Below are 19,194 nucleotides of genomic sequence, written 5' to 3'. Positions count from 1 at the left end.
GTAAACTAGTCAGATCTCTGGACCCCACACACTAACTAAGCCAGGTCACCATTCCCAGGACGGTGGGAGGGCGTGGTTCGGCTCAGGCTGGTGGGGAGAGTACACAGTCTATTCCTGGCGTGGAGCGGATTTCAGGAAAGAAGAGGACAGAAGCAGGGACAACAGATGATAAGTCACTCTGCTTGCCTGTGTCAAGAATTCTGTCTCTACATTTAAACATGGGTGTGTGGGATTTTCTGGGGACCCACTTCCACCCGAACAACAGCACCTGGCTCCAGGGGAGCTGGCCAGCTGCCCACTTCTATCTTGATCCCTGTAACAATTTATCTGTTACGAGTGATTCTATCACCAGGGTCAATAGATGCCTTTGCATAGTCATCCAATCACAAGTCAACACTTGTTGCAACACCAGAGGCTGCTGCTCTTGAAACCATTCACTAAGCAATTTACTATGTGCCAGGCCCTGGGTTAAGTACTGCATCACCTCCTTATCCCCTTTAAACTCCACAGCAACCAGTGAGTTAGGTCCTGCCATACCCCCAAGGTGCAGACAACAAACTCTCCAAGAAAGAAGCTCATCAACACAGCTTGGGTCCGGTAGTGAGTGGGAGAGCTAGGATTTGGACCTAGGAGGTCTGATCAGTGTCCACACCCTTAACCACTGGCCCAACCTAATACCTCTATCTGTAAGACACTGCCCTGTACCAACGGTCTATCAAGGAAGAAACAGTGTCTGCCTTCATGGTATTTTCACAAACCTTCCTTGAATACCTGAGGCACAACATATATTTTTTTTGGGGGGGGGATTCTTTTTTTTTTTTAAGATTTTACTTATTTATTCATGAGAGACACAGAGAGAGAGGCAGAGGGAGAAGCAGGCTCCATACGGGGAGCCTGATGTGGGACTTGATCCCGGGTCTCCAGGATCATGCCCTGGGCTGAAGGCAGCGCTAAACCGCTGAGCCACCCGGGCTGCCTGGGGGGATTCATTCTATAGTGTCCCTAATTTGAGCAAGTACAGAGCCCACTGAAAAATCAACACAGCAAAAAGATATTCAGATAATCCACTTGGAAGTCACTCAAGTTTGTATTTTATGGAAGCTGATTCTAGCTGCACATCTGCAGAATGTTTCCTAATCAAAAAATCCAGAAAGTTCAAAAATCATTCCAAGGTGGCCTCACAATGCTTCCCCACACTCAGGTGGAGGCCATCTATGCAGGAAAGGAACCTGGCTGAGGTGGCAGGGCATGGGGCCTGGAGACAGGAAAAGTGTTCTTAGACAGTAACCCCTTTGGTGAGGTAACTGGGGTGAGACTGGCATGTATGGTGTATGTCTGATTGCCCACACAGGGTTCAGGGGAGGCTGCAGAATTATAGCAGCCTCCGATTTTCCCCCAAGGCAGAGTAGCAGTCAGTCTTGGGAACGAAGAACTCTAGGTACTTCTACGTCTATGCCACAGCATAAAGGAATATTTACTGCAGAGACTGGGCCCCAGGAAGCGAGAAAAGCCTCCAGGCCCACTTCCACCAAGAAAGCCCTGAGATTCTTGCATGAGGCCGTTCCTATGTCCACCCAACTCAACTCAGCCACAGGCTCAGAGCTGGTCCCACTGGCTGGTGCCAAGGCTTTGATCCCTCTGGGGGATCTAAGATGAGGATCTGCTGTCCCTAAAACTTCACTGATTTGACCTGGACCATAGCTGAGTCTATGCCATGATCTCCTGATCTTGATTTCCAGCCTTCTCTGAGCCAATCAGAACCAGCTGCTCCTTTGTATGACAGAGGGGTCTTGAAAACCTGGGTCTGGGGGAAGAGGTTTCAAGTTGCTGGAATATTTTCTCTTTGTTTTATAAACAGAGACACGGAGGTTGAGTGAAATCCCTTGCTCTGTGTGTCAGGGCTAGATCAGAAATTATGAGCTTTAGGTTGTGCTCCAATTACGGACTCTTTCAAAAGTTCATTTTGTGAGTCCGTGGCTTTGGAATTTGAATCTTCCACTGAGTCAATGTTACAAATCATGCTTGGGTTCCTAAGCTAGCCCACAAAGGCCTATTAAAGCCACGTGTAGCTGAGAAGGGGAGGGAGCTAGTGTCAGACATCCAGCTCTACTACTCACCGGCTGTGTAACCTTTAGTGAGTTACTAAACCTCTCTGTACTTCAGCTTCTCCATACATAACAGAGATAATAACAGCAGCACCTGCTACAAAAGGAGGCTGTTGGATGAAATGAGATAATCTCTGGGGAGCACTTAGAACAGTGCCTCTGGGGGTGCCTGGGTGGCTCTGTCAGTTAAGCATCTGCCTTCAGCTCAAGTCATGATCCCAGGATCCCGGGATTTAGTCCACACTCAAGGAACATAAGCTGCCATTATGATAAGAGTGCCAGAGTAACAATGTTTCTAGAGCAGGGCTTCTGACACTGGCATGAGTGACATTTTGGGCTGTATATGCTTTGATGTGGGGGACTGTCCTGTGCATTACAGAATGGTTAGCAGAATCCCTGGCTTCTACCCACTTGGTGCCAGTGGTACCTTCCCCAGGTGTGAAAATTAAAAATGTCTCTAGCCATCTTGAGGGCCCAGGGGGCTGAAAACCACTGTTTTACAGGAAAACGGCTGAGAGTCCCAGCTGGACTACTGGGGTCCTCTCCTCGCTACAGCTCAGCTGGTGAGGCAGTAGTCTTCCCTTCCCCACCTGCTCAGGGCAGTAGCCCCTCCATGCTACTGCTCCTGCAAATCACCCATGCAAGCACCAAGGGTGTCAAGCTAGGAGCGATTAGTTAGGTGGATATTTTGGGGGATGTGGAGGGGTTGAGGGGCAGTATTTGAACTAGGATAATGAAAAAGTCGGGGGGGGGGGTAAGGGGAAGGGGCAGAGCCAAATGGAGTTTCCCACCTTCATGCATCCTTCTGACCTCTGGCACCAGGAGGTCTCAGATATGACTGGGCAGGGCCTTCTTTCCTCCTGGGGTATTGTGAGCTTTCTGCCCATTCCCTCTTCTGCACTCTTCCAGCCAGCAAGGGTGAGGTGCTCAGTGGGGACCAGGGCTCTGGAGCCAGGGAGTGCTGTATTGAGAAGGGAGAAGTCTTGGCAGCAGAGGAGGGAAGGTGTGGAGATGCACCAAGGGGCACAGGCAGCTTCCTGATTCCATGACCTTGAATATAACCCCCCCATTCTATTTTCTCTTTACCACCTTTTTGACCTGCATTTCCCCATTTTACCCATTTATTTGTTAAATGGGTATAGACCAAATACCTATTGTATGTCTAGCACTATATTAAGCCCTTGGGGTGTGTTTATTTGTTTTTGAGCGATTCTTTTCCGTTTTTATAAAAGATTTTTATTTACTTATTTGACAGAGAGAGAGAGAGAGAGCAAGCAGGGGAAGCGGTAGGCAGAGGAAGAAGCAGACTCCCTGCTGAGCAGGGAGCCCCAAGCAGAGCTCACCCCAGGACCTGGGGATCATGACCTGAGCTGAAGGCAAATGCTTAACAGACTGAGCCCCCCAGGGCCCTGAGTGATTCTTCTTCAAGGTGGGATTAAGGACAATACTATATAGTTGTAAAACTATCATGTGTTTAGTTAGACAACTAATATACATACACAGAGCTGCAGAGGCACTCAAGCCATATATGTAAATGCTGAGGGAAGGTGTAATGAATGAAACACAATTTCTTAAAATATTCAACAAATGGGCTTCATGAACTGATAAAAGGGCAGAAAGAAAATTCAGACCAAACAAAGAGCACCGCAATCCTGTTACATCTCTAGGCTGGCACTGCCCTCCAAGGGCATGTGGGCCAAAGCACATGTTCAATAAAAGGGGCTCTTTCCCCAAATGGAATAAATCTGACCCCTTCTCACTCTGATTCTACGTTTTCTTCTTGCAATTTGTGGGAATAATCCATTTCTTTTGTTCTTGTCAGGGATGCTGAGCCTGATACCTGAAACCAGTTAAAAGACACGCCTTTTCACAGTGGGCAGGTGCAGAGGAGGTTTGTGTGGGGCAGGCACACAGAGTCATGGACTGTCACTTGTCCAAAAACCAGCAAAGCCAACAAAACTCTCCTGCCAACTATCCAAAGGCAACCCCAAGAGCCACGCCACGTTATTGCAGTCAACACAAGCTGTTACAGAAGCAACTGTTGGTCAAGATATTGATAGGCTTCAGGAATCTCTGGGGACCAGGTACTGGGATGGGGGTGGGGTGGGGGTGGTAATTCATTTATTGTTTAGAGGAAGGGTTTGGAGATGAATAAGCAATTCTTACCTAGCAAACCTAAGTAGCATTATAAAATGAAGAATAATACCTTCATTAATTTTGGTAGGAAAGACATTTCTCTTTCTGCTTTAGGGAAAGGGATTAAAAAGCCATCCTGCTGAGCCTGAGCACAGACTCCAGAGCCAGCCCCACCCCACCCCCTACCCCCGTTGCTGTTCCAGGTTCCATCATCCATCAACTGGCTCAGCTGGGGATGGAGCCTGGAGGTTCCTGGGTGCCGGATGCCAAGTGGGGTCTCCTGGGACGTAAGTGAGCTCCCGCCTGATGGGGATTATTGGGGACAGGAGTCGATGGCCCTCGGATCCGTGCCTGGAGATTTCCCGTGTGGGCGCAAATGCTGGATCCCTAGAGATCCCGGGGGTGGGGAGGGGGGAAGCCGTTTAGTTGGAGCACACGGAGAGGCAGGGATGGTGTTTCCAGATCTGCTAACGAAGATCCATTCCCTGGCCCCTGGGATTCCTCCATTAACAGCCCTCAAGCCTTGCCGACCAAGGGAGAGCCCCCAAAGCCGCCAACACATTTCAAAATGGTGCAAAATCGCGGACATTTGGACTGCGCTTTGTTCCCGGCATTGAGCTAAATGTGTTCACTCCCGCCAAGCTCCCTTTCCCCCAACAGACAGGACGTGACCTCTCCGCCTGCGGTCCACCCCGGGCAGCTGTTGCCGTGGGCTACCGGCCGAGACCCTTGCTCTGTCCGCATCCCGAATTCCGCGTCCAGCTCTAGGGTGGACGGGTGCGAGCGGAGAAGATGCTCGAAGCGATCCTTGAGCCTCTCCTGCAACCCGCCCTCGGCGGACTCAATTCTGCAGGGACACCCCTCGCGACCCCGGGCTCCCACCTCCCATGCCACAGACAGGAAGGTTCGGCGCGGCCCCTGGTGGGCTCTTGAACCCGGAGCAGGGCCATTCCCTGGACACTCAGATCAATCTGTGCAGCTCGCGCGGATGGTTCGGCTCCGGAGATGCTCATCGGTCTCAGAACTGCGCCCCCGCGTCAGTTTTCAGCGATAGAATTAGCCAGAAAGCCACGCGGCCGCGGCTCCATGCAGGAGGGCGAGGCTCGGACCCCTTTGCCAGGGGTCCGTACCCGCCCTTTCCCGCCCCCCACCTCGTTCCTAGGGTGGCGGTGAACTCAGGCTTTTAAAAATCTTGCACGTTCCCAAAATAATACTCGGCCAGAATAATAAAAATACAAGAGACGCCGATCTGGGTGGTTGAGGCCGCCGGAGGCCAATTAGGAAGAGCCACCGGCTCAGGGTTGCGGGGAGGGGGGTCTCCCTCCTGCGGCCTCCGTCACACCGAGGGGCCGCGGCCTCGACAGCCCCTGGGGTTCTCAATCTCCAGGGAAGGGGCGGGGCAACGCCCAGAGGTCCGTTCTTGGGACGCGTGTGGTTTCTATAGCAACCTCCCCTCCGCACCCCCCCCCCAGTCAAGTCAGGAAAAATGGGTGTGGCCCGAAGCGCAGGAGGACCCCTCTTGCCCCCTCCTTACAGTCTCCCGCTCGGCGAAGCAACAGGGCAAGAAGCGGAGAGGGGCTCCGCCTGCGTGCCGTCCCCGCCACCCCCCCCGCGGGGGTAGCCGGTGCCCCCTACTGGGCAGCCGGTGGGGGGTAGCCCTCAGGCCTCTCGGGGTGTCGGGAGGGGCTTCCTCCCTCGGCGGCCACCCGCACGGAGCGCGGAGACCTCGAATCCAGGCCTCCGGCCTCGCGGACGCTGCTTGGCGCGCCGCCCGCCCCTGGGAGGGGGCCCCGCGGGGTCACGCCCATTCCATCCGTGCCCTCGGGGCTGTGACTCGAGTTCCCTGACCCCTGCAAGCCTGAGATCTAACAAAGGGCTCGAAAACGAGGGGCGGAAAATAGGGGGAGGGGCGGGGGCCTTGGTTAAACACTCTCACAGATAAGAGCCAAAAAACCAGGGCGGGCAACGCAGATCACGTAAGCCCTACAAACAAAGCGGCTAGCCCCCGAGAATGATTGGGGTGAATGCCCCAGGGCGCGAGCCCACCGCCGCAAAACGCCAAGATTTCAGCGCTGACTGCCGCCCTCCCCCCATTAATTACAGTCCCCGCCCTGTCCTCCAAAGCCCAGCCACCCGGCTTGGCACGGTACAGTAAAGACATGACACGCCGCAAAAAGATGGCACCTCGCGTTTGGAGCGGGGGGAAAGGCAGGGGTGGGAGTGGGAGGAGGCAGAGCCTACTCTCCCCCTCCTTGCCCACCCGGGTCCACACCCACTGCCGCAGTGAGGGGCGAGCCCTGCGCGCCGGCCCCGCGCCTCCGGCAGGGAGCGCACACGCCGGACGCCGGGCGCAGAGCGCAGAGAAAGGGGCCCGCCCCGAAATGCACCTGCAGCCCCCGCGCGCGTCTGTGAGGGGCTGCGGCTGCCAGCGCCAGCGAGCGGGCATCCGCCGCCGTCGAGTCCTTCCACACTGCAAGGCCAGGTGACCCCCGCCTTTCGCCATTCCGAGCCTCCACCTCGGGATCGGCGCACTACCTTTTCTCGGGCACGGCGCTGCTCGCGTCCCGGTGCCAGGCGCGCGCAGGGGGAAGGGCAACTAAAGTGACAGCGCCTGGACCCCTCCCCATCTCCCCGATTCCACTCCCAGCCCCCAAATGTCCCCTGCGGGTTTCTGAAGGAGGAAAACGGGGAGGGGGTGGGCCACCGCCTTAAATCAGAGGCAGTGAAAGCCCCATTGGAATTGCTACCGGGGAGGTGAAGGGAGGGGCAGGCAGGGAGTCATCTTTTCTAGAACCGGATCCATACCTTCCTGAAGGATTTACGGCAAACCGAGGAGGATAAATCGGATTACAGGTTCGGTTTCGGGGGTCGTCGCTGGACACCCCCCAACACACACACATAGACACACGCCCATTGCGGCAAAAGGCGACGGTCGAGAGTGCACAGCAGCCCCCTCCCCCAGGTCACCACCATCCGGGCCCCACCCTTCGGGCACAACCTCTGCCCAGGTCCGCGCGAAGCGGGTCGTATGGACACCCCCCAGCACACACACACACACGCGCGCGCGCGCGTGAGTGCATCCCTTGCATGGATCCCTTTCCAAGCCGCCCTCGTCCCAGCGCCGGAGCGCACAGGGCGCAGGGAGGAGCCCCAGCCGTGGCCCCCGACCTGTGCTTACCTCGTGAACCCCATCTCTGCCGCGGGGGACGAGGGGCGGCAGCCTGGGAGTGCAAGGAGGAGGACGGGGAGGCAGATTTAGGAGCCTCGCGCTTACCTGATAGTCGACAGAGGGCGAGGACAGGAGAGGAAAGAGAGGAGAAGGTGGCTGTGGCGGCGGCAGCAGAAGGTGGGCGGCGGCGGCGGCGGCGGCGGCGGCGGCGCTGCTGCTGGTGCGGGAGCTGGTGGGTGGCTGAGAGCGCGAGCGCGCGCACCAGCGTGAGGGCGCGCTCCCGGGGCCGGCAGGCGGCGCAGGCGCGAGCAGCGGGAGCGCGAGCCTCCCCAAGTGGGGCGGGCAGCGAGGCCTTCCTTCGCGGGCGTTTTCTCCTCCGGCCGCCAGTAGGCGCGCGCGAGCGCCCCCACCACGGGGCCCTCCCCGGCCTCCTGGCTCCGTCCTTCTGGCGCTCCCCTTCTCCCGTCTCCCCTCCCCCCCCACCTCGGGCCGCGGTGCAGGCCGCTATGCGCATGTGCGTTCCGTGGCGCACGCGCACTTGGCGTCTCCTCCCGCGCCTGGAGCCTTTGTCTTGTCAGAGGGGTCTCCGCCCTTGGGAGAGAGACTGGGTTGCCCCCTGGATTTGCCCCTTTTCCTTCCTGCCCGGGAGTGATGGCCTGTCTCGGTCCTGGACGGGTTTCCATAAAGCTCCCCAGTCGGCCCACCGCGGACCTCAAGGCCTCCCCGGGCTCGCCCTGCTCATGGCTGGCGGGGCATCCCGCCCCCTTGAGATGGGCGCCCTTGTTGGAGATTAGTTTCCCGGGTCGGCTTCCTTTCCACCTGCTATCTTTCCACCTTTGTTGTTGACCAAGGTGAATTCTTAGTAAGTCCACTTTAAACAGGCTCGGTTGTCATATAGTGCAGGTTTGGTGTTCTGTTTTTTTTTTTTTTAATCAAGGAGCATTCAAATCTATTGATCTAACCGTAATCTTAGAATAAACATTTTAATTGGACGAAGTTCCCAATAGCGCTTATCACGTTGCAAAGCATTTTCATATATAGTTTTTTTTTTTTTTACCTTGCTTGTTGAAACACCCTTAGACCGTAAGTAGAGCTTGCAATCCAAATGTCCAAGTGCCTGCTAGAGATTCTCACCTGGAGAGCACACCTCAGACTGAAACTGACCAGTGGCTTTCCTTCCCCCGGTCACCCAGCCCCCGGATTTTGGCCTTACTTGGTCTATCCAACACATTTAACTTAAGCCTTAGCAGTGGGAGGCTTTATATGGATGGGGGGGGGGGCAGCTGTCTTGTCCTAGGGGGATGGGAACTTGGCTTGAAGCTTTAATGTGCATAGCACTTCTATTCTCTTTAGCAAACCCAACATTGGATGTTACACGTTAATACAAAAAGCAGGCTTTTAAAATGCTTTATTCACACAAGATTCATATGTGATTATTGGGAGCAACGTGGGGCTAATTTCTTAAACTACTGGTTCTGAGTCTCTGGAATTGACCTTTTTGTTGTTGTTAGAACTGCTGCCACGGGATCCCTGGGTGGCGCAGCGGTTTAGCGCCTACCTTTGGCCCAGGGCGCGATCCTGGAGACTCAGGATCGAATCCCACGTTGGGCTCCCGCTGCATGGAGCCTGCTTCTCTCTCTTTCTGTGACTATCATAAATTAAAAAAGAAAAAAGAACTGCTGCCACATTAGTTAAAGAGTGCTACCTTGGTTCTGGAAACTAGTTACCTTACTGGTTGGTCTCTGTTTCTCCCTATGTCAGCCCACCCTGCATCCCATAGTCAGATCAGCCTTCAGAAGCAGTCATTTTAATCATGGCATTCTTTTGCTCAAAGACATCTGTAGGTTTCTAACTGCCCCCTAAATGAAGGTGACTCCTTAGCCTTAAACTCCTCAGCATTCAAGGAGCCCCTGTGTTCTCTTCTCTATTTAATGGCCAACTGATCTTGTTTGGCTGGCATTTCCCCACCTGTACTCACAGGTTTTCCTTTATCTACAAAGTCCTTGCTCTTTCTTCCCTGGCCAATGTCCTATATAACCTTCAAACCCTAGCTCAGATTTGACTAAAGCCTCCCCTAGTCACTCCAGCTGAAAGGGATATTTTCAACTTCTGGAAGAAGCTTAGAAAAACTATTCATCTTCTCCTGGAAAGTGGAGACGGGAGTGGAATTAATATCTATCTTATAACATTGAAGTTTTGTTATTGTCCTCAATTGTTTCCTTTCCCTTTTTCCTGTATGGAGATTATATGTCCTAGCCTGTTACCATGTGATCTGCACTGCCTCCACTCTACTTCTCCATTGATGTTTCACTTTGGCCATGTGATGGTCTTTGGCTACTAGAATTAATGGGCATTATGTAGATTTGTCTGAGCAGAAGCTTTAGGAGGCATTGCTACTTTTTATTACTTTAGCTCTTTCTTTCACCACCAGAATGACGTCCTATAGGGCTGCATCTTCAGCCTAGGTCCCAGAATGAAAAAAAAAAAAAAAAACAAGTAGTGCAGGTACCTGAGTTAGAAATAGACATTTATTGTGTAAGTCACTGGGATTTTGAGAGTTGTCACCAGAGCAAAGCCAATGATGCAGGGATTAAATGAGAATATATATAAATATATTTCTTTATATAAACTTCCTTATATATAAATTTCTTACATGATGTGTTTTTGTATGTGTGTGCATGTGTGTAAAGTTTCTTATGCAGTGCCTTACAAACAGTGGGCGTTCATTAAATGATAAATATTTTATCATCATGCTCATTGTCAATACTTTTGCTACATATGATTTTATTTCTATATGTAAAACAAGCTATAGCAGTTAAATTAACAGTCATCCTCATTCAAATTCTTGTTTCCTTTAAGCTAAAGATAATTGTGAACTGACAAGGACTTGATGACACTGTGGTGCCCTGATACTGAATGATAACATTTGCCTACATTAAATTGAAGTAGTGAGTGCTCGAAACAATTGTAAGATCTATTATTTAATTGTATATGATGTGGAGTTGGGTATTCATTCCAGGTAATTTAATCACCATGGGTAGCTAATGGCTCAGTAATTGACGCCAAGAAAATGCATCCCCTCCTTTTCTCCCTGCCCTTCCCTCTTGCTGAAATAGAAATCTCATGACCACACTCTGCCTGCCCTACAGAACCATAGAAGGTGGGATGGCATAAGGAAAGAGAACTGGATTAGGTTCCAGAAGAGTTGAGTCCTAATATTAACCATTTTGTGAGTCTTTAGACAAATTCATTAACTCCCCTGTCAGTTTCTTTATAGTGTCCTAAGTGGGATTGGATAGAACTAAGCTCCAGATACTCAAAGAATTTGGGGATTCTGCTACCAAATCTATTCGTATACTATTTCAGTCAAGGTGAACTAAGCTGCTGTAATAAACAGGCCCCAAAATATAATGACTCAAACACAACTTTACAGCCTAGGGGGCAGTGTTCCAGATAGGTAGGGCTTCCTCCACATGAGGTTCAGGAACCCAGGCTCCTTTCATCTTGTGGCTCTGCCACTCTTTAGAGCCATGTTTTTAAAAAATGTTATTTATTTATTCATGAAAGACACACAGAGAGAGAGGCAGAGACATGGGCAGAGGGAGAAGCAGGCTCCCCTCAGGGAGCCCGATGTGGGATTCGATCCCTGAACTCTAGGATCATGCCCTGAGCTGAAAGCAGAGCTTAACTGCTGAGCCTTCCAGGTGTCCCTAGAGCTTTTTTTGTTGTTTGCTTGGTTGAGGTTGGGTCATCACATACTGGGCCCAGTTGCCAGAAGGAGAAGGAGCAAATGGAGGAAGCACACTGGCTTTCTGGACATGGCATCTACTCATGTTCCACTGTTAGGGTTTAATCACATGGCCACCCCAGCTGCAAGGGAAACGAACAAAGAAGAATTGTGTACCCAAGAAGAAGAGAATGATTTGGGTAGAAGGCAATGGTCTCCACCATACACACCTTGATTTACATAAAGGGTGAAAAAGACCCCTGGGAAAAGAACCTGAACTTGTCTATCATAAGATTCTCACATATGTGACTGTGTCAGCGGACCTTGAGGTGGATAACTAGAGAAAGATGAAAGCCGAATTTCAAATTAAGTCCCAGAGAGAGGAGGCATCATTATATACCTTTTTATCAGAGGATTTTTTAAACCTTTTTATTTCCATATCTCCCCAGAGGCCAGGCAGGCTGCTGTTGGGCTGGATCATAACTCATCTTCTTCCTCTGCTCAGTCCTGCTTCCTTTTCCTCCTCTCTCAGGTGTTGACTGCATGTCCTAAAACACATTTGTATCCTAAGCTCTGGCTCTTGGACAGCTCAACCTAGGACAACTGGTGTCAGGAGTAGTCTAAGAAAACAGATGATAAGATGCAGTTTGGGAGCTGAAAAGTTTGCTACCCTACCATCAGTGAGGCTCCATCACTATGATAGGTGGAACACAGATAGCTCCTGGCATGAGGTGGGTCCAGTTGTTGAAACTATAAATTGAGATGGGGCGCTGGTGGAGGGCAGTGCACTAGCTGGTGTGAGATATCAGGTGTTTGAAGAATATGGGGGAAATAGTAACTAAGGATAACATAATTGGGTGACTGTTGCTAAATTTAATTGAGGAACCATGCTCCAAAGAAGCTTAAACTGCCAACCAAGGGAGACCTGCTATGACTGGGTCAGACCCCTTTTTGGGGAAGGATGGGCTCTGGCATATAAATTGGACATTTAGTGATGCCTTGAAAGTTCCAGATTCCCAGATTCCCTTGAACTCTCTAAGCCTGCAGGAGTACTCCCTCCCCTTGCTTGAAGAAAATGCAAAGTCATCTTCCCACAAGTCAACATGGAATCCCTCCAGATTGCCCCTTGCCATCAACTCCTCTCCAGGCCACTAAACATAACCAGGATTAGTTACTAATCAATAAGTGGATTAGTGACTTAACTCAACCAGGGAAATGACTTGAGAGAGAGAGAGAGAGAAAGGAGAAAAGGGATGGCACCCCAAAGGAGCCGCAGATCTAACAGCACATACCATTGAGAATCTTGAGGGTACATGTGGGACTGGATTCCAAGGGGGACAGGAATTTGATATCCAAGCAAAGACTCCCAAAGATAGTCTGAACTCCTTCCTAGAAGCATGAAAAAGACAGAGGCCACACTAAGTGGCATAGAAATGCCAGAATTGCCATGGTAGCCAGTAGAAGAAGGTGTTCAAAGGTTGAGGGCAGCGGGCCTGCTGAAGTAGATATTTGGTGGAAAGTCCAGAAACCCCACCGGATGATAAAGTTCCAAGAGAAGCACAGAAGACAACCGTATCAAGGCCATAAGGAATGTGTTGATAAGAGGGATACCAGCATCGGTAGGTTGACAGGAAACTCTCCTCTGTAGGCCAGGTCTGCAGAAGAGAGGTTCTTACAGAATTAGGCTGAATGAGAACAATGATGATGACGGGACCCAAAACAATAGAGGCCAGATATGGCCTTGAATCATCTATGTAGGTACAGGGTTCATCTTAGTTGGTTTATTGCAGGCCTGAGCTTAATTTCAGGGGGAACTTAAAGAAGTGGTGCCTGCCCTTGACCCAGCCAGAGTAAAATTTACAAACTAGTGACTAATGTAGTTCTGTGCTGAGTCCACAAAACACTAGGGACAGTCTGTACCAGCTTGTCACCATCGTTTATAGAAAATGTACAGATTGATTGTTTGTACCTGCTTTCTGTTATGTAATCTTAGTTTCCATTATGAACTCAATCATGCAGGCCAGTTTGGGCTACGTGACCAGAAGCAGGTTAAAGACCTACCTGCTGATGAGACTCTTGCCTCCTTGAAATCAAGGCATATTGTGTATATCCTGGTGGGTTATGATCCTAAGATGAAGTACACTCTATGTGACTGATGAGAAGCTAAGCCTGGATGTCTTGGACAGCTCTGATGTTTACCTGTCATTTCTCAATCATACTACATTATTTTCTTTACTTTTATTAACACCGTATGTGAGTGTTACTTTCTGGAGACTCTTAAATCCTTTCATTAATCCATTAATCCAAAAATCATAATTAAGGCACTATCAGAAGCTGGATGAATGGATGCATTTATCGTAATGCCTAGTGAGGCTGGAGTGGCAGCCAATGAGATTGACCCACAAAGAGTTAGGAAATCTGGTAGTGGAACACAGATTCCCTGGAAGCAAAAGAGATGGGCAGCCAGAAAGGGCACTATTCAGCTTGCACCACCAGAAGAAAGCAAGGACAAATGATCAGGAAACTAAGGCAGTCTGCTCAATAAAAAGGTATGCTCCCCTGCCCAGTTCTCAGACCTGAGCCAGTTTTTAGATCCAGAGCCAATTGATTGAAAAGAAGACTGATTCTCCATTCAGAAGATCCCTGTACCACTATGGCAAGTGTACAATGGGCAAAGAGGAAAGCCCAAATATTTTGAGGGTAGTTGGAGTTAAGGTCTGAATTGACATTAATATCCAGAGACCTGAAGTATCATGTTGGTCCTCATTAGAGTGTGGGCATGTGAAGACCCTGGCCAGAGTCCTGCTGACAGTAAGTCCACTGGGTCCATAGACCCCACCAAGTCATCATTCCCACGGCTTACACTTCCTTCTCTGACTCAGACATCCCTGCCTCCATGGTTTGCTTGTAATCCTTGTAATAACATTGGGCCATATAGATAATCCAGGACAATCTTCCCATCTCAGGATCCTTAATTCAATCATCAACACCCATTTATCATCTGAAAAAACATATTCACAGTTTCCAGGACATGGACATCTTTGGTGGGGACATTGTTCTGCAACCACAAAAGGCATGGTGACCAGGGCACAGCCCCCCTCTGGGAAGATTACCTGGGTCATGCCTTCAGGGAAGCCCCAAGACCAGCAGAGATGCTAGCTGAGGATGAGGGGAATCTAAAGTAAGTATTGGAGTAAGGGGATGATGAGTACCAATTGGGGCCCCAGCACGTGTTACAGCTGCGGGGACTGAGAATTAATAGAACTAACTTTCCTAAATTTCTTCCAAGAAGAAAGGCCCACCAAAATGTTGAAAAAGCTGCTCTCTGAACATATATGGAAAAATGGATCTGAATAGTGCAAGGGGTGAACTGGGATGGACATGAAGATGTACCACCTGGGTCCGCTCTCGGGAAGGACTTGTGCCCCCAGCTACAGTTGATATGAATCTATTAATGACAAAGTCACAGGTACTCTTAATACTACATTCAGTACTGAAATGCTAAATTCCAGTTAAGGTTGTAAAAATAAAGATGAATTTTTTCCCTTTTAGGTTCATGGACCCCCCAGGTTAAGAACCTCTATATTCCTCTTCTTCTATGTAGTGAGGGACTTAATAAGTCCATTTAATTGAATTAAATAAAGTCTACAATGAGATGAAATGAGCATTTCCTTTATAATTCAATCAGTCTGCGATTCAGCTCTGAGTGAAAAAAATACAGCACAGCAGTGGTTTAAACAAAAGAAAAATGTATTTCTCTCTTACATTGAAGCCCAGAAAGAGGAGTCAAAGGATGATTTAGAAATTCCCAGAGCTTTTTAGAGCTCAGGTCCATCTGTTTGGATTCTCTACTATCCTTAGCATGCTCCTGTCGGGAGCAAGAATTTCTGTGACCTTAAAGGTCCTTCTAGCTGAACTAAGACTCAAATTGACATGAGACAGATTAACAGGAGAAAATCAAATTTACATATATATGGGGAATCCACATATATATGGCAATTCCAGAGCTGGTCAGGCAAAATGAGGTATATATGCCATTCTGAACTAAGGAGAAGTGAGTAGGGGTCTCAGATTTCAGAGGAAACAAATGCACTTCACAGGCAATGAGAAGAGCATTTCTCTAATTTGGTAATTAGATGTTTGCCCTGCCATACAAGTGGGTCACTCAGATAACATTCATCTCTTATTATTAACCCTTATTCTGGGAAAGACCCCCAATTTAGATTCTTCTATGTAGTTAGGGGAGGCTAAAAAGTTTCTCTTGAGTCTCAAGCTTTCAGGTCAAAATAATTCATATGCCAAAGTGGTACATTCAGGAGGTCCTGAACCCCTTTTCTCCCTCACAGTCCAAAATGGCCATTTAAACTTCAGGCATCACATTCCTAGAAAGGAGGAGAAGATAAATAAGGGAGCATCTCTGTCCTTTAAGGGTATTTCCTAGAAGTCACATATGACATTCTTGTTAATATCCTATTGGCCACGATTTACACATGGCTTCACATCACTGCCAGTGAGGCTGGGAAATATAGTCTTTATTAGAGAGGGCCTTGTGACCAGATAAATACCAGATCCAGGGGGAGTTGGGGGATGTCAAGTAATAGCTACAGTAATGCTAGGAAGCCATCTCACTTGGTAATTCCTCTGAATGAGCAACCCATTCTTTCTCTTTGAAATAGATTCCTGGAAATGTTTTTCATAACAAGACATTTGCTCTTGAGACATGACAGCCTTCAAGACCAACATTTTTTTTAAAGATTTTATTTATTTATTTGAGAGAGAGAGTATGTGTGTGAGTGAGAAAGCACAAGCAGGAGGAGCAGCAGTGGGAGAGGGAGAAGCAGACTCCCTGCTGAGCAGGGAACCCAATGCAGGGCTAGATCCCAGGACCTTGAGACCATGACCTGAGCTGAGGACAGACACTTAACTGACTCAGCCACCCAGGCACCCCGACCAACATTCCTTTATTCTCAACGTAAAGTCGAAGGCCCAAATTCACGACATATTTGGCTAACCTCAAATGTATTTGTCCTCCTAATTGTCTGCCAGGCAAGGTGTTTTGACGAGACACCTGTAGTTCTCTCTCAAAGACAATATAGGAAAATGTCAATATAATACAGCTAGGGGTTCCTGGGTGGCTCGGTCGGTTAAACAGCTGAGTCTTGATTTTGGTTCAGGTCATGTTCTCAGAGTCATGAGATCCAGCCGGAGTTGAGCTCTGTGCTCAGCGCAGAGTCTGCCTGAGATTCTCTCTCTTTCTCCCTCTGCCCCTCCCCTCTGCCCCCCCCACTTACACACTCTCTCTCACATGCTGTCTCTAAAATAAATAAATAAAATCTTTAAAATATATATAATACTATATATACATACATATGTAAGACACAGCTAAATTAGAAAGTGAGTATTTACAGACAAATGCATCATAATATAGAAGGAACCATCACCAGATTTCTCTATAAGCCAGTTCCTCTGTTGCAGTTGAAATGCAGGTTGATTTACATGCAAATTCATAAACACTTTAGTTATATAAAGTGAGGGCGATTCATGTAATTACTCTGGACTTACCTCTCACTAATCATTGCTCAGGCTCGAGGCTTTTCCTATCTGTTTTTATATTTTCCAAATGCCTCTTACCACCTTGCTTTCTCTCCATTGCCCTGCTGAGGCCATTGCTCCTTGCCTAGGTCCTCTGGGTTCCAGCAGGGAGTAGAATGAACTGCAGAAGAGGGTTTAGGTTACACATGACTCAGCAGTCAGCTCTATTGTCCAAAAACCAAAGATGATTCTGGGGCTAGAAATAGGGACAACACATAACGGATCTGTGAGGTCATTCTCTCCTTATATTTGGCTTTGCTCAGACACCCTGGATAGCCCAGCCTAGGGGAGTGTCAGGTAATTTGGGGAGTGCTCAGAGGTGAGCTCAAACATAAAACTTGAAAAATTCACTGAGCAGAAGTTCCTTTCACTTAAATTATGCCATCAGATGGAAGATCCCAGTCTATGGAGGATATAGTCAGAATTTTAAGATCTGAATCAAATCTCATTATCTATCTATCTATCTATCTATCTATCTATCTATCTATCTATATCTATCTACATACCTATCCATCTATCATCTATGGGGAGAGAAGGAGAGAGAAAGAGAGAGAGAGAAAATGAGAGAGAGGGAGGGAAGGAGAGAGAGACAGTTGGCATTTGTACCTTATTTTTTACACGCTGTTCGTTATTCAGAATGAATATTATCATTTCTTTTCCCAAGTAATACTAAATTGTAAGTACTACCACTGATTGTTATTAGTGTTCTGATTTTTTTAAATTGGAGAATCTGCTTTTTTCTTTTCTTTCCTTTTTTATAATCAGAGACCCATCCATTCGTGCTTTCAGCAAACATTTAAATGCTTCCTCTGGGGCACCTGGGTGGCTCCTTGGTTGAGCATCTGCCTTTAGCCCGAGTCATGATCCCGGGATCCTGGGATTGAGTGCTGCATTGTGGGGAGCCTGCTTCTCCCTCTGCCTATGTCTCTTCCTCTCTGTGTGTATGTGTGTCTCTCATGAGTAAATAAATAAAATCTTTAAAAAAAATGCCTCCTCTGTGCTGGGAAGACATGTATGACCACAACGTCAAGCTACTCACTGTGTGGTGATTTGCAGATGTCTCATCACACATTCAGGGTTGGCCAATCTGAAGAGGCTGCATACTGTCTGATTCCAACTATATGACATTCTGGAAAAGGCCAAACTATAGAGACAATAAAAAGGTCAGTGATTGTTGGATTGGCAGGGAAGAGGTAGAGCACAGAGGATTTTTAGTGCAGTGAACTATTCTGTATGATGCTGTAACAGTGGATATGTGCCGTTGCGTATTTGTCGAAACCCATAGAATGGATAACACCAAGGTTGAACCCTATGGTAAACTGTGCAGTTGGATGGTAATGATGTGTCATTGTAGGTTCATGGATTGTAACAAAGGTATCACTCTGATGCTGATGTTGATATTGGTCAAGGCTGTTGGGGAGGGCAGGGGTGAATGGAAACTGTGCTTTCTACTCAGTTTTGCTGTGAACCTAAAACTACTTGGAAAAAAATCTATCATCTACAAAATTACATTGAAAAAATTGGGGAAATGCAAAAAAATTACCATTAAATATCACCTAGGCAGTTTGTAAAATATATTTTTTTCTCATTTCTCATTTCTCATTTTAAAGAAGACTTTATTTTTTTTTAAAGATGTTATGTATTTACTCCTGAGAAACAAAGAGGCAGAGACACAGGCAGAGGGAGAAGCAGGCTCCATGCAGGGAGCCTGATGTGGGACTCCATCCCGGGACTCCAGGAACAGGCCCTGGGCTGAAGGCGGTGCTAAACCGCTGAGGCACCTGGGCTGCCCAAGATTTTATTTATTCACTTGGGAGAGAGAGCACAAGCAAGGAGAGGGACAGAGGGAGAAGTAGACTCCATGCTGAGCATGGGGCCAGATGTGGGGCTCCATCCCAGGACCCTGGAATCATAACCTGATTCAGAGACAGATGCTTAACTGACTGAGCCACCCAGGCGCCTCTATAGCATACATTTTTAATTTTTAAAATTATTTATTTATTCTTAAAGATTTTCTTTATTTATTCATGAGAGACACAGAGAGAGAAGCAGAGACATAGGCAGTGCAGGCTCCCTACAGGGAGCCTGGTGGGGGACCCAATCCCAGGACCCTGGGATCATGACCTGAGCCAAAGGCAGACACTCAGCCACTGAGCCACCCAGGCATCCCATATAGCATTCATTTTTTTAAAGATCAAATTCTAAGTAATGAAGTACACCCTTGAATGATAGAATCTCCTGATGAAGTCAGGGAGCTAGGAGATTAGACTGAGGGGACCGTTTCGACAACTTTTTTTTTTCCTGTACTAGAGACTACCTATATTTTAAAATAGTAAATAAAACCTATTAGTTCCATGTCTAGCATTTCAAATAAATAATTGCCCTGGAAGTGTCCCTGGGAAGTTATTTATCACGGTGTTCCAGAAAATTCTGAAGCACCAGGCTGCCCAGACTGTTCTCGAAAC

General features: G+C 48.4%; 1 protein-coding gene across 21 annotated transcripts in view; it reads right to left on the bottom strand.

The window, feature by feature from the left end:
* MAPT (microtubule associated protein tau) overlaps positions 1-7,660 on the bottom strand; it is a 101,513-nt gene extending 93,853 nt beyond the window's left edge. For 19 of the 21 annotated variants that reach the window (XM_055321740.1, XM_055321762.1, XM_055321748.1 and 16 more), the window contains exon 1: positions 7,516-7,660. The gene's annotated coding sequence lies outside the window, so the exon portion shown is untranslated. The remainder of the gene's footprint in view (positions 1-7,515) is intronic. The other 2 variants (XM_055321831.1, XM_055321848.1) reach the window with 1 other exon arrangement.
* Between the last annotated feature and the right edge of the window lie 11,534 nt (positions 7,661-19,194).

This window comes from Nyctereutes procyonoides, unplaced genomic scaffold (genome assembly GCF_905146905.1).
Source record: "Nyctereutes procyonoides isolate TBG_1078 unplaced genomic scaffold, NYPRO_anot_genome, whole genome shotgun sequence".
NCBI classification, from domain to species: domain Eukaryota; kingdom Metazoa; phylum Chordata; class Mammalia; order Carnivora; family Canidae; genus Nyctereutes; species Nyctereutes procyonoides.
Note: the sequence above shows the minus strand (reverse complement) of the source record. Positions and strands in the feature narration are given on the sequence as shown.